Source organism: Dermacentor andersoni, chromosome 1 (genome assembly GCF_023375885.2).
Source record: "Dermacentor andersoni chromosome 1, qqDerAnde1_hic_scaffold, whole genome shotgun sequence".
NCBI classification, from domain to species: Eukaryota; Metazoa; Arthropoda; class Arachnida; order Ixodida; family Ixodidae; genus Dermacentor; species Dermacentor andersoni.
Window position 1 is genome coordinate 243,745,945 of NC_092814.1, and position 12,146 is coordinate 243,758,090.

Here is a 12,146-nt window from a genome sequence, read left to right on the forward strand (position 1 = left end):
CGCCATGCCTCTATGACTGCTGGTATCTCTACTGAATGAAATGCTTTTTCGTAATCTAGAAAATCCATATAGAGAGGCTTATTGTACTCTGTGGATTTCTCGATAACCTAATTAACTCTTTGAAGGTTTTTGCCATACATGTACGGCGGCGGTTTCTGTCCCACAAGGCCTTTGCCGTACATTTACAGTTTTGACCCTCCGTTTGAAAGTTCGCGCCATAATGACGATATGTGCTCACTGGGAGGTGCTGCCACCTCTTAGGACTTACAAGAAGCATTTGGAATTTGTGCTACCTTCTTGCAGAGATAAACAGAACTGATTTCTAGCTTCACCGCCTCGCGCAGACTGCGGCAACACCCCTTTCGCAGTTTCGGTTTCGCCGCGTGATCGCAACAGAGGCGTGCGAAATGTGATCTTTCTTTTTGTCGGCACTCTCTTGCAGGGGTTGCGGAAGTTGATTTCTAACTTGATTGGCACTGCTCTAGCTTGTTTATCTTGCTGCTCGCGAGGTATTCTTGCTCTCAGCGGCAACGCGCTTTCGTGGTTTCGGTTCCACCACGTGATCGCAACGGATGCGCGGGAAACATTTTTCTCTTTGTCTGCACTCTCTTGCAGGGGTGGCAGAAGTTGATTTCTATCTTCATTGGCGCTGCTCTTAGCTTGTTTATCACCGCCATTCACGAGGTATTCTCGCTCTCTGTGGCAACGCGCTTACGCGAGAGGGTGCCTCAGACCTCTGCCCAAGGCAGCCGCACGCAGAGAAGACGTCATGTGTGTGCCAACACAACTCATCGCTCCAAGAGGAGAACAGACACGCATTTTAGGTGTGCAGACTGCGATAAGGCGCTGTGCGTAGACCCGTGTTTCAAGGAGTACCACACTCTGAAATACTATTGCACATTTTGCAGTTCTGAGTGATGCCGACACAAAAATACTGTTCCTAATTTTTTTTTTTTTTTACTATTTATTCCCGACTTCATACATTTTGTACATTCAAGATCTGCAATAAAGTAATTTGACCACCTGGGAAAGTTCTTTTCAAAATAATTTGACCCTCAAAGGGTTAATGACATGGATGTGATCCATTGTAGAGTATCCCTTCCTGAAGCCCTACTGCTAAAGCAGCTACAGCCTCAGTTAAAGTCGGGAGCGGGGCAACATCAGCACTTGCGGAATCAACCTCGGCAGCGTCTTCGTTTGGCCACTACTTCTGCTGCGATCATTCATGTGTTTCAGTCGAAGGATTTTGAAGCACTGTCAATAACATAGTCTTAAGTGGCATCGGCCAAGGCATCTATGAGTGAATGAGCGCTGCCGCCCGTCATTGCGGATACAAACCGCCAACCCTCGCGAAGCGCGGCAGGCGCCGAGCGCGGCACTGAGGAGAGGTCATTGTGGGGAATGTAATTAATGCGTCGTTGACGTTGTCGAACTAGCCAAGCTGCCCTGTGCATACGCAGCTACGTTCAAATGGCACCCCCGGAGTGATCAATGTGAGCAGCTATGGTGCGCAGCAGTTGGGAATGCCCATCGCGCCACCACTATCTTGGCGGTTGTTGCAGGAAATCTCATCGCCTGTCAACAGAGTGCATGTGGTCTGGGGTGACGGAATTCAATATATCCATTTTACATAGTCCTATAAGTGCTAACTCCTATAAAATGCATGCGATTTTCAGCTAATATAGAAGAAAAGTTCATTGTTCGATTTGGGGATATTCGAGATCAAAAAATAACGTACAGCGCGAAGGACAAGGACAACGATAGACGACATACACAACGCTGACTTCCAACAATATTTTATTGCGTTGCCACATCGTGTGTATATATGCAAGAAGAGGCATGCGCAGAAAATGTACGACAGTCACATGGGGTGTTCTAACAGCAAGTCATTGAACTAAGAGCATGGTCACCTGAAAAAATAATATAAACAATTAAGCATTACGATTTCTATCTGTTTAGATACGAGACTTCACCAGGGGTCAGCGCGATTGAGGGCGCACTAACGCAAATATTACCAAGTTTTCTGATGAAATCAGCTTCCACAATTTCCCGGGTGAGCTGTGAGCTGTGTCTCGCTAAAACTTCAGTATCTTCAAAGAATGGCACGCAGCCGCAGTCCTGGCAATGGATGCCCAAGTTGCCTTGTACAGTGCTGCGGACGTTGTTACAATGCTCTCTTAGTCGATCGTTTAAGCACCTGCCTGTTTGTCCTACATATTTACTGCCGCAAGACAGGGGAATTTGGTAGACTACATTCGTTGTGCACGTCACAAACCGTTTTCTGTGCCCGACAGAACAACAACTCTGATGTGATTTAGGCGCGTTTACACGCTTACAGAGCCTTGCCAATTTTTCCAGGGCTGAGAAAACGACTGTGATTCCTGCACGCTGCCCAATTTTCTTTAGCCTATGGGATACATCATGCACATATGGCAGCACTGCAAACCTGCGTCTTTCAGCCCGCTGGTTCCCTGATTGAGCGGGATCATCACGTTTTGTGTGCCTCAGAAGCTGTTCCGCTATGGCTGAAATTAAAGCCAAAGGGTAACCAGCCGAAGGAGGGCGATCAACCTGAGCAGCAAGACTATGTTGCATCTGGTGTGGGCACGATTTATTGAGGCTGTTAACGAGACACAAGTTTATAATACCTCGTTTAACGAGTTTTGAGTGTGCGGAGTTAAAGGGCAAGAGTGGCTTCTTACTTCTCGGTTCGAAGCACCAGCACACATGTTTGTTAGCAAGGCTCAGCCTTAGATCTAGAAAGCGCAAGGAATAATCCATGGGGACCTCATGCGTAAGTTCTAGAGGCTCCAGCTCTTTCTTAAAGATCTCCAAGACTTCAGAAACAGCAGGCTCAAAAGCGGGATTAGTGCAATCAATAAATATCAGGTAGTCGTCGACAAACCTGCACACCTTGACAACAGGGGACGTGGCTAGGTGACCATGAATATTGCGATCATGATGAGCTAGATAAATATCACTTAGTACGGGTGCCAGACATGATCCTATACAAACACCACCTTTGTATGTAATTTTGTTCATTCCATGAGATATAAGTTGATTTCAAGTAGAAGGTGAGCAATTCAAGAAAGCCGCTAACAGAAACACCTGCAGCATTCTGAAAGCCAACTGATCCAAAGTCATCAATGCATTCTTCAACAACCAGAAGCAACTTGTCATGCGGAAGTGAATAGTACAGATCTTTAACGTCGATCGAGAACATCTTGAGTCCCTTTTCATTCTCTTTTAAAAAACTAATAACTTCACCAGAATGTCTAACGAGAAAAGGATCATCAATGATTAGAAGGTTTAGTTTATCTTGCAAAAACAAGCCAACAGTTTTCTGCCAAGTGGCTGCTTCAGTTACGATAACCCGCAGAGGGCAGTCATTTTTATGCGTCTTCGCTGAGAAGAAAATATCTAGGCTTAGCTTTTTAGTTTTCTCAATCACTTTTGCTAGCTTATCAAGGCTAAGGGATTTGCATAGTTTTTTTGCTTTCAATTTCATGTTTGCAAGGGAAATTGTGGAAGCTGATTTCATCAGAAAACTTAGTAATATTTGCGTTCGTGCGCCCTCAATCGCGCTGACCCCTGGTGAAGTCGCGTATCTAAACAGATATAAATCGTAATGCTTAATTGTTTATTTTATTTTTTCAGGTGACCATGCCCTTAGTTCAATGACTTGCTGTTAGAACACCCCATGTGACTGTCGTACATTTTCTGCGCATGCCTCTTCTTGCATATATACACACGATGTGGCAACGCAATAAAATATTGTTGGAAGTCAGCGCTGTGTATGTCGTCTATCATTGTCCTAGTCCTTCGCGCTGTACGTTATTTTTGATCATGAATTAAAAACTAGCCCAAGCAACCACCCTAGATATTCGAGTATTTGCACACCCCCAATTTTCTTGTGTGGCATTAAAACCATGTATAAACCTGCACACGTAAAATAAAATTTGTTGTATTATTGTCACCTAAATTATTATTTGCTTGTTTTTTTTCTTGAAGGAAATCTCTGACGAATTCAAATCTGCAGTAAAAAAAATTCGCTTTCAAAGGGTTAATAAACTTTTCTATTTATATGTATTTGTTGAAATTGTGAAATTGAAACCAAAACGTTAGTGAAGTCATTTCTTCTTGGAAAAACTCTAGACTGGCATCATTTTCGAGGTATCTGTCTCCAAAATTAGGTACTAATATATGCGTTAGCGTTGCAGTCATTAGACAGGCTCTTGCAAAACTAAACAGGAATGCCAATATATTTTATACTGTGTTTTGGAGAGGGAAATGCAGAAATTAATGGTAGTGTTAGCATTTACGCTCGGCAGGCATGAATTCGCACCTGTTGAAATACGTAATTTGACCTTCATGGTGGCGTAGTGGTCATGGCGTTGTGCTACTAAGCCCGATGGTGTGGGATTGAACCCCAGCCTCGGCAGCCGCATTTCAATGGGGGTGCATTGCATAAACACCCATGTAGAGTGCATTGGGTGCGCATTAAATATTCCCAGGTGGTCAAAATTTATCCAGAGTCCCTCACTGTAGCGTGCCTCATAATCAAGTATGTAAACACGTAAACCTATGTGCACGTAAACCCCAGATTTTTTTAATTACATAATTTTAACATTCAAGAATAAGTGAACGGATTAAAATATTAATTAGTGAACCTTTTCAATTATAGCTACCTGGATGTTTTGATTTGCCATGCAAATAATGTCCGCATCTTCAGATTACCCATTGAACAAGCTAAATTACAGCACATATTGCAATTTACGAATTTTAGCTGCTGAGTTTGCAAGACATATTCACTTGAAATGAGTTTTCAGGATTACACCAGTTTCGAGATATCATTTGCCAAAATATGGGACAAAGTACATGAGCATTCTTACTTTTGTTCTTCAGTGCATTAAATAGTGTTTCATTAAAAGAGTAGGTGGAACAACAGTGCATTTTTACAAGTTTGATGTGCATTTCTTCAAGCTTGTGTCATTCTGGAAATTTGTTCCAAAGGAATACGCCTTGCATACTCACCAGATACATTTTGTAAATTGTCATATGTGCCGTATAGAAGTAATTAAGAAGGCAATTAGTGAGTTTTGTTAATTAGTTATTTGTGTTTCGATATCATGTGCACGTAATATCCATTTTCTGAATATTCCAGCTCAAGGACAAGAATAATGTTATATGCAACAGACAATTTTTAATAATTCCGTAAAACTTAACGTTGAAGATTGCATACTAATTCCATACTGTGCATTTCTATTCCAACTATGGCCTGTCTTATGCCTACTAATTTTGTCTTACCGTCTTACGCCTACCAATAGCTGCCTACCAAGGTAGGCAGTCATTCCTTGGGACGTAGCCAAGGCCATCGTTAATGTAATTAGTAATGGTGTATATGCGAGTATGCTGACTGGGATTATTACGTGAAGTACACTAAGGTTCCTATGTGAAGTCACAACCGAATTTACAGTGCTCCTTATTGTATATACAGTTTACTCTCGTTACAGCGGACCCTGATAATCTGACAAAAAATGTCCATTTTATCTGAAGTCTGTAATATGTGAAATGCCTCAATTCCGAAACTTTGATTGCGATGTGCAATATGTTATTGCAAAGAGTGAGTGACAAATGTGCAAAGTAAAAAACAAACCAAGATTTCGCCCGAAAGGCGAAGCATGATTGCGATAGCAGGTTAGTAGTATAGAAGCATATGTTGCTGGGTTAGTCGGTTCATATTGCTCAGTAGGCTATAAATATTTATGATGGCTTATCACAAACAAGGAAGGATGGAAGGGACAGTGCTCCCCTTGCTCCCTTCCGTTCTTTCTTGTTTGTGCTAAGTGATCATAATTATTTAGGGTCTACTGAGCAAATTAGTAGTCAGCTATGCGAAGTAAAGATAATAGTTTTATCGCCCGTGTACAGTTGCAAGCATTAGCTTACTAACTAAATTAACAAGCACCATGTCACGTGCGCACAGGTAAACATAAACACATGTCGCTTGGTGACCGCAGAAAGTCGCTGTCAAAATGTTGGAGTGAGCAAGTGTGGCAGCAACAGCGAGTGAATTGACCTTCACGCTGTCTTTCACTTCAACGCGTCCTGATCGTCGGAAGCACAGCACATATGAAGCTACCGGCAGGGGGCGCGCTTTGTCCACATCGCAGATCAATTTCAACATACGACACCTGTGGGGCCGTGCCGTTAGCAGCAGCCACTGGAGGAGGACAACCCACCACCCTGTGCCTCGCGCGCACGATATTAAGGTTGGACATGCGTTGTTGAGATAACTTCGTTATTTATTGATCAAATCTGATAAAACTACATATGCTCATTCAGTATTTCGTGTTTATTTTAAATATCTAATTATATTTTGCATATATATAGTAGTTACTGAGATAAATAATAGTTACCTTCTATTGTTTGTTGAAACAATTAAAATTTACCTGCTTAAGGGAAAGTTGCAAACAACATATAGTTGGATACTAGAGGGCATAAGAATGCCAACATTGAAAACAGATTTGAAATTGAACAATTATTTGTAATTTTTCAGCCCATTGAAGTTCTATGTTCACAGTATCAATAATAAGAGCAAATTTAAATGTAAATAAAAAAAAAATTGGATTCGAAAGTTAAAAAACATTTGCTTTCAGGGTTGCGTTCTCAATATATTTAGCTTTGTGGTGCAAAAGAAATAACTCTAGCTGTCCTAGATCCAAAGATATTGAAACAGCGAACAAGCAAAGTGACCAAAAAATCATGTTTTGTGAATAATCAGAAAAAATAAAAAATGCTTAGTGTAATGCCGGGGCATTGCTAGTTACATAATTTTATTTAGAATCGACTCGTAAGCCTCATACTAATCTGCTTGCAGCACTTCAAGCTTAATTAAAGGTGCAATAATGTTCCCACAAACAGGCGAGCGAAAAGCTTGTGTTAAAAAAAAGCAGTTGATTTATTGAGGAATATAATGAAGTATTTACAGACTACCAGTTAACAGCTAGTGTGCCCCTAGCACATGCCCCAGCATGTGTGCCCTAGTGTGAAACGTTTGTTATAAGGAGGAAAAAAAAAGTTTTTTGCCAATTGCCATTGCTCCGCACTTCACGCTCAGCGAGATTGTTCACGAGGAATGCGTTGCATGTTTGGTTGACGCAGCACCGCCGCAGATCGCGCATGAGATGAATATCTTTAATTGGAAAAAAAAAAGAATCCGTTTAATGTCGTTTGCCTATTAACGGTGCGCTGCATTTCGCGCACAGCGAGAGAGTTCACGAGGAACGGGGTGCACATATGGCCGCCGCTTACGCGTGGCGAACTCCACGACGATGCGACATCGCAGGACATTGCACACGAGATGATTACGTCTATGGGGAGACCGCAGTCACGTTCAGCTTTGCCCGCTGCCGCACTGCAACTTGCGTTTTACACAAGATGGCAGAGCAATTATAGAATCGTGGCTTACGATAAGGACGTGCCCCTACCACGCATCCGAGCCAGCCGCGGCCACATCAGCGTGAGCAAGAAAATACGGTAGCCGGCGTTGCATTTTACATGATCGGGTTGCATTAGTAGTGCGGGAATGCCACATGAACACCGACCCCTGCCAGAAGTGCTTTCATCTGCTAAGCCTATTCCGCAGTCACAGGGGGAGACCCCGCCGGGGCTCGGCACGGGTAGCAAACTATTGACGGCATCCTGCAAAGCTACTGCGCACTTTTGAAAGTTTAAAACTCCTCCTTTCTTTTTCTGTTCGCCGAATTTATGGCTTGTAGAAAACTGAATTTGACATAGTTTCGTGCCAAGTTTCGTACGCCCAAGCAGACGACGGCGAAAATCCGCCAATAGGATGGCGTTATTACGGTCACGTGCCTCAGTTGACGAATGGAATTGCGCATGGGGACTACTCTTTAGCGGGCTTTCTCGTCATAGCCATTCAGCGCACAGAGTAGCATTGGCGCGAAAACTAAATGAGAAGAGTTGCCCTTTCAAACAAGACCAAGATGGCTGCAATTGTAAACTTATAATGGCAACTGCGCGTCACGGAAAAAAACTTTTATTGCGTATTCGTCATTAAAAATACAGCTCACCAACGCAATACAAAACGCCATTACGACCAAAATATTGGTCCAAGATGTGTGAAAATTTTGAAAATAATGCATCCCGTGTCGTCCCTTAAGCCGTGATCATCGGCTGACCCTCGCAAGTCAGCTGCCCGCTCGTGTCAACACGCCAAAAGTCTGTTGTATACGCCCAATTTTGACAAACATTGCTGCTAATTTCATCCACTACAGCTGATAGTTCGTTGTAGGGCAGTCCGTCAAAAGCGAACTTCTTTGTATTCATAAAATACGTAGAGCAAACTAACGTTGAAATATGGTCAGTTATATTCGAAAGTCCGTTGTAAGCATGTACATTGTAACGAGCATAAACTGCATTAAATGTTCTGTGAGTGCCTCCGATAAAAATATTCTGAGTTTAATAATATTAATATTAATTCTGTTAAGCTTTTACGAAAAAACACTGGGAATGAAGTTTTGTTGTATATTAAATTACAAGGTTGTCATCACTTCCAAAAGAAAGTGACTGTATAAGTCAATCTTTCTTGGACATAGATCATTTCTCCAGGTTACCACCGCCTGACCTTTATAAGTTACATCATGGAGCAAAAATAAATACCGTTTATGAAGAAAGACCCGTGCATCACAGCTTGATGACAATGCCTAGTAGGTTGTTGTGAGTTGTCATCTGTGATAAAGATAAGAACGGTAGCTAGTCGTTCAAAAGTTACTTGTCACACTCCGTTTTTCTTTTTTTTCCTCATAGATGCGACTAAGGGTTAGAAGGGCATTTCCGACCTTGACATGATGCTTGCAGCCTTTCGGGTGGCCGGACGAGCGCATTCTTTGTGTGTACCTTTCTTTTTTATATAGTAAGCTTCCATCAGCTCACATGCTTTTTGAAATCTACTTCTGCCAAGAATCCTAATCTCAGAAAACCGTGGTTTGCACATGCAGGCCTTGCAGTGCGCAAGCAAATGTGCCACGCCATCTTTTATTAGATTTAGTTCGTGTTCCCTGGCTCGTTCATTTATGCAGCGTCCAGTGTGTTCTATATAGGACTTGCCGCATTCAAGGGGAATTTCATACACCACGCCTGTAGCGCATCTCCCGTAGGACGTGCTATGCTTCTTGCCACACCCTTGCGAACCGGTCTCCTCGCGTGTGGTTTTCGAACAGAGTCGACCCAGTTTGACGGGGCAGAAAAGGCAGTGGGTGCACCACAACGGCCTGCCACCTTCTTGAGGTTATGGGAAACCTTATGAACATAAGGAATCACTGCAGGTCTTATGGTTCTGGCTCTTTCTTCCTCCCTTGTGGCGTTGGTACCTTTAACCTTCCGTAAAAGGCTTTCGGTGACTGAGGTCACTGAGTCAGGGAACCGTGCTGCTTTCAGTCGCTTAATCTGATTATTGAACGAGGCCTGCATTGTGTGTACACGAAAATTGTTTGTAAATTGTGTGTATTTCGGGAGCATGGCTTCAAAAGACTTAAACCTGCAAACAGTGAAAGTTTTTCATGCTTACTTTGGTGGCTGCACATAAAGCGCGGACTATCAGTACGCTTTTAGCACACGCTGTGAAACAAGAAACATATTTACAAAAAAGGGGCTGCTATAATAACCATGGCGAGAAATTGATCCACAAATTGCCCCTTACTATCCCAATGTATTGATGAGCTGCATTCTGTGGCCTCTGTTCCATATTATGACTAAAATATAGTTAGTGCTTTGTCAATTGGCTACATGTAAAATTAGGAAATTCAAGTCAGAGTCACATCAACTGTTATACATCATGGTGACTTTATTATGATTTAAGCCTTACTCCCATTATTGAGAACACTAACGCATTTAACGTCTCGGCTCTACCACTAGCAATTCGGTTATGGAATTCACTTCCGAAAAGCACTGTTGCGCAAATAAGCAATGATAAATTCAGACAACTACTGAACCCGCAGTTTTCATCATAGCAAATATATTCATCTGTACATATGTCATGATATATAATACGAGTCACATATGTGCCATGTCTCTCTCTCTTTTTTTCAATTTGTTGTTTCAGTTTTGTTTGTTTTATGTGCTCGCGCTATGCGCATTATTTTGTGCGAGTGTACCGTGAACTGTACTTTTCATTCCTTTCCTGACAACTCTTTTTATTGCTTTAGCGTTTTTATTTGTAACATTGTTTCGCAAGCACGTTATCATTGTAAACATTTTGAGCTCTCATGTATCAGTTTTCTGTTGTCATTTCTTCAACGACGCACCCCTTACTCAATGCTCCCCTTGGGGCCTGTAAGGTACATTGAAATAAATAAATAAGTAAATACAGTGAAACCTCGTTAAACCCCAGTTGGCTGGAGCTCGGAAAAAGTACGTACTGAACGGTAGTACTACCTAACCGAAATAGCATGAGATCGCCCACTTACCTGTCAAAAACGGAACTCTGAGAAAGTGCGATGAAAGGGGGGAAAAAACATGCAGTATTTATTCACTTCGCACGACAAAAGTGTTATTTTGGTTTGATGCCGTGGTGGCCTAGCAGCGACAAAGTGCGCAAGGCAGCCAATCACAGTTGAGAATTCCGATCCGGATCGGGCTTGATCGTGATCAAAAGTGTTCACTGGTATTACTGAAGCTGTGAGCCAGCTTTCCGGCCCCCCCACCCCACCCCACTTCTCGGCAAGCACTCACATGGCAGATTCCTCTTTGGCATTGCATGCTCTCCGTGCACGCGGGCAGTAGCGCTGCAGAAGTCGTGGGGTGCCCTTTTCATTGCGGGGTGCTGTTCTCTTCGCATTGATTGGATTCATGAGACTGACGTAACGCGCAGCTTCTGCCACTATCAAGCCTGAATTGTCCGTGCTGTCGGTTTCCTTGTCGTCCTCATCACTGTCGCTAGTTGACACTTCGGCTACAACAGAGGCAACAATGGCGAAAAGTCAAACCTTGCAGCCGACATCTCTTCGAGGTCGCAGCAGCGCTGCTGAGCAACTTGTTCGCATTCCAAATGCCACACACCATAAGGCTGTTTCACATGGCCCGACTGGGGCGAAAAAAATCGTTCTGCCACGCACGTCGCAGAGCAATTTTCGCTGACAGCTTTCACATGCGTTTGCGGCAGCGCTATATCCATCGCAGCGATGCACAAGGTTGCCTCCTGCTCACGAAGTATCCGTGCCTCCATCGTTAAATAAAAACAACATGAAAACTAGTCAAATATTTGAATTTTCCTATTTTTATTCGATAATAGAATAGGTACACCATTTTTAACATTTAAAAGCGTTGAGACTTTACGACAACTTGCAGATACGGTGAGTGAGGCGCTGCACAACACCGCAAGTATGAGCGTGTGGCTTGTGCGGCGTCGGTGGGGTGGTTCCGTTTAGTATGCTCTAGTTTCGTTGTTACGGTGGAAGCCACAACTTTTTTTCCTGGATGAGTATTTGCTTTTGTAGAACCAGCTACTATTGAGTGTGCATGTATAAGCAGCTGGCGCAATTTGTCGCGATGAAGAGGTTGACGACGGTGGCGATCAAGTGAGGCCTTATGTTGAACTGGCGTCCTTCTCCCGACCTGGATAGTGTGCAGCTTCTCCTTTCAAACGAATTGTGTAAGTGGAAGAAAAGGAAAATGTTTATGAAGCTCCTAAGCCACAAGCGCTGGTGGGTACGCCCTTAACATAGCTAAAATTGGCGCGCAACATTGCTCCACAGAGGTACCAATGCGCGGTAAAACAGGAAAGTGCCTATTTTGACGGCTCTTTGTTTCGTCACACACATTGCCCCTCCCAAATCGCGCCGATCGCTGCGACTGAGCGACGGCGCGACCAACTTGTTGGAATCCACTCGTGGAGAGCCCACAATGTCGCGGCGGTCGCTGAATGACGGAATACGCTGTGTCACTGACTGAAAATCACGCCATGTGAAACAGCCTATAGCCAACAGTAGATCCTTGTCGCGTGCCAGAGCCACCTTCGTGTCACGTTCGATAGCACGAATGATGTCTATTTTTTCTTCTATGCTGAGCGCTCGGTGTCTTTTTTATGACGCAAGTCCTTCTTTCTACGACGCCTCAACGCTCTC

At 43.3% G+C, this 12,146-nt stretch overlaps 1 protein-coding gene and 1 pseudogene across 3 annotated transcripts in view; one reads left to right on the forward strand and one right to left on the reverse strand.

Annotated features, from left to right (window-relative positions):
• The window catches only part of LOC126548000 (serine/threonine-protein kinase 31-like), a 322,789-nt gene that overhangs the window by 188,964 nt on the left and 121,679 nt on the right, over positions 1 to 12,146 (forward strand). The window lies entirely within an intron of this gene.
• Positions 945 to 3,541, reverse strand: LOC140215479 (uncharacterized; annotated as a pseudogene).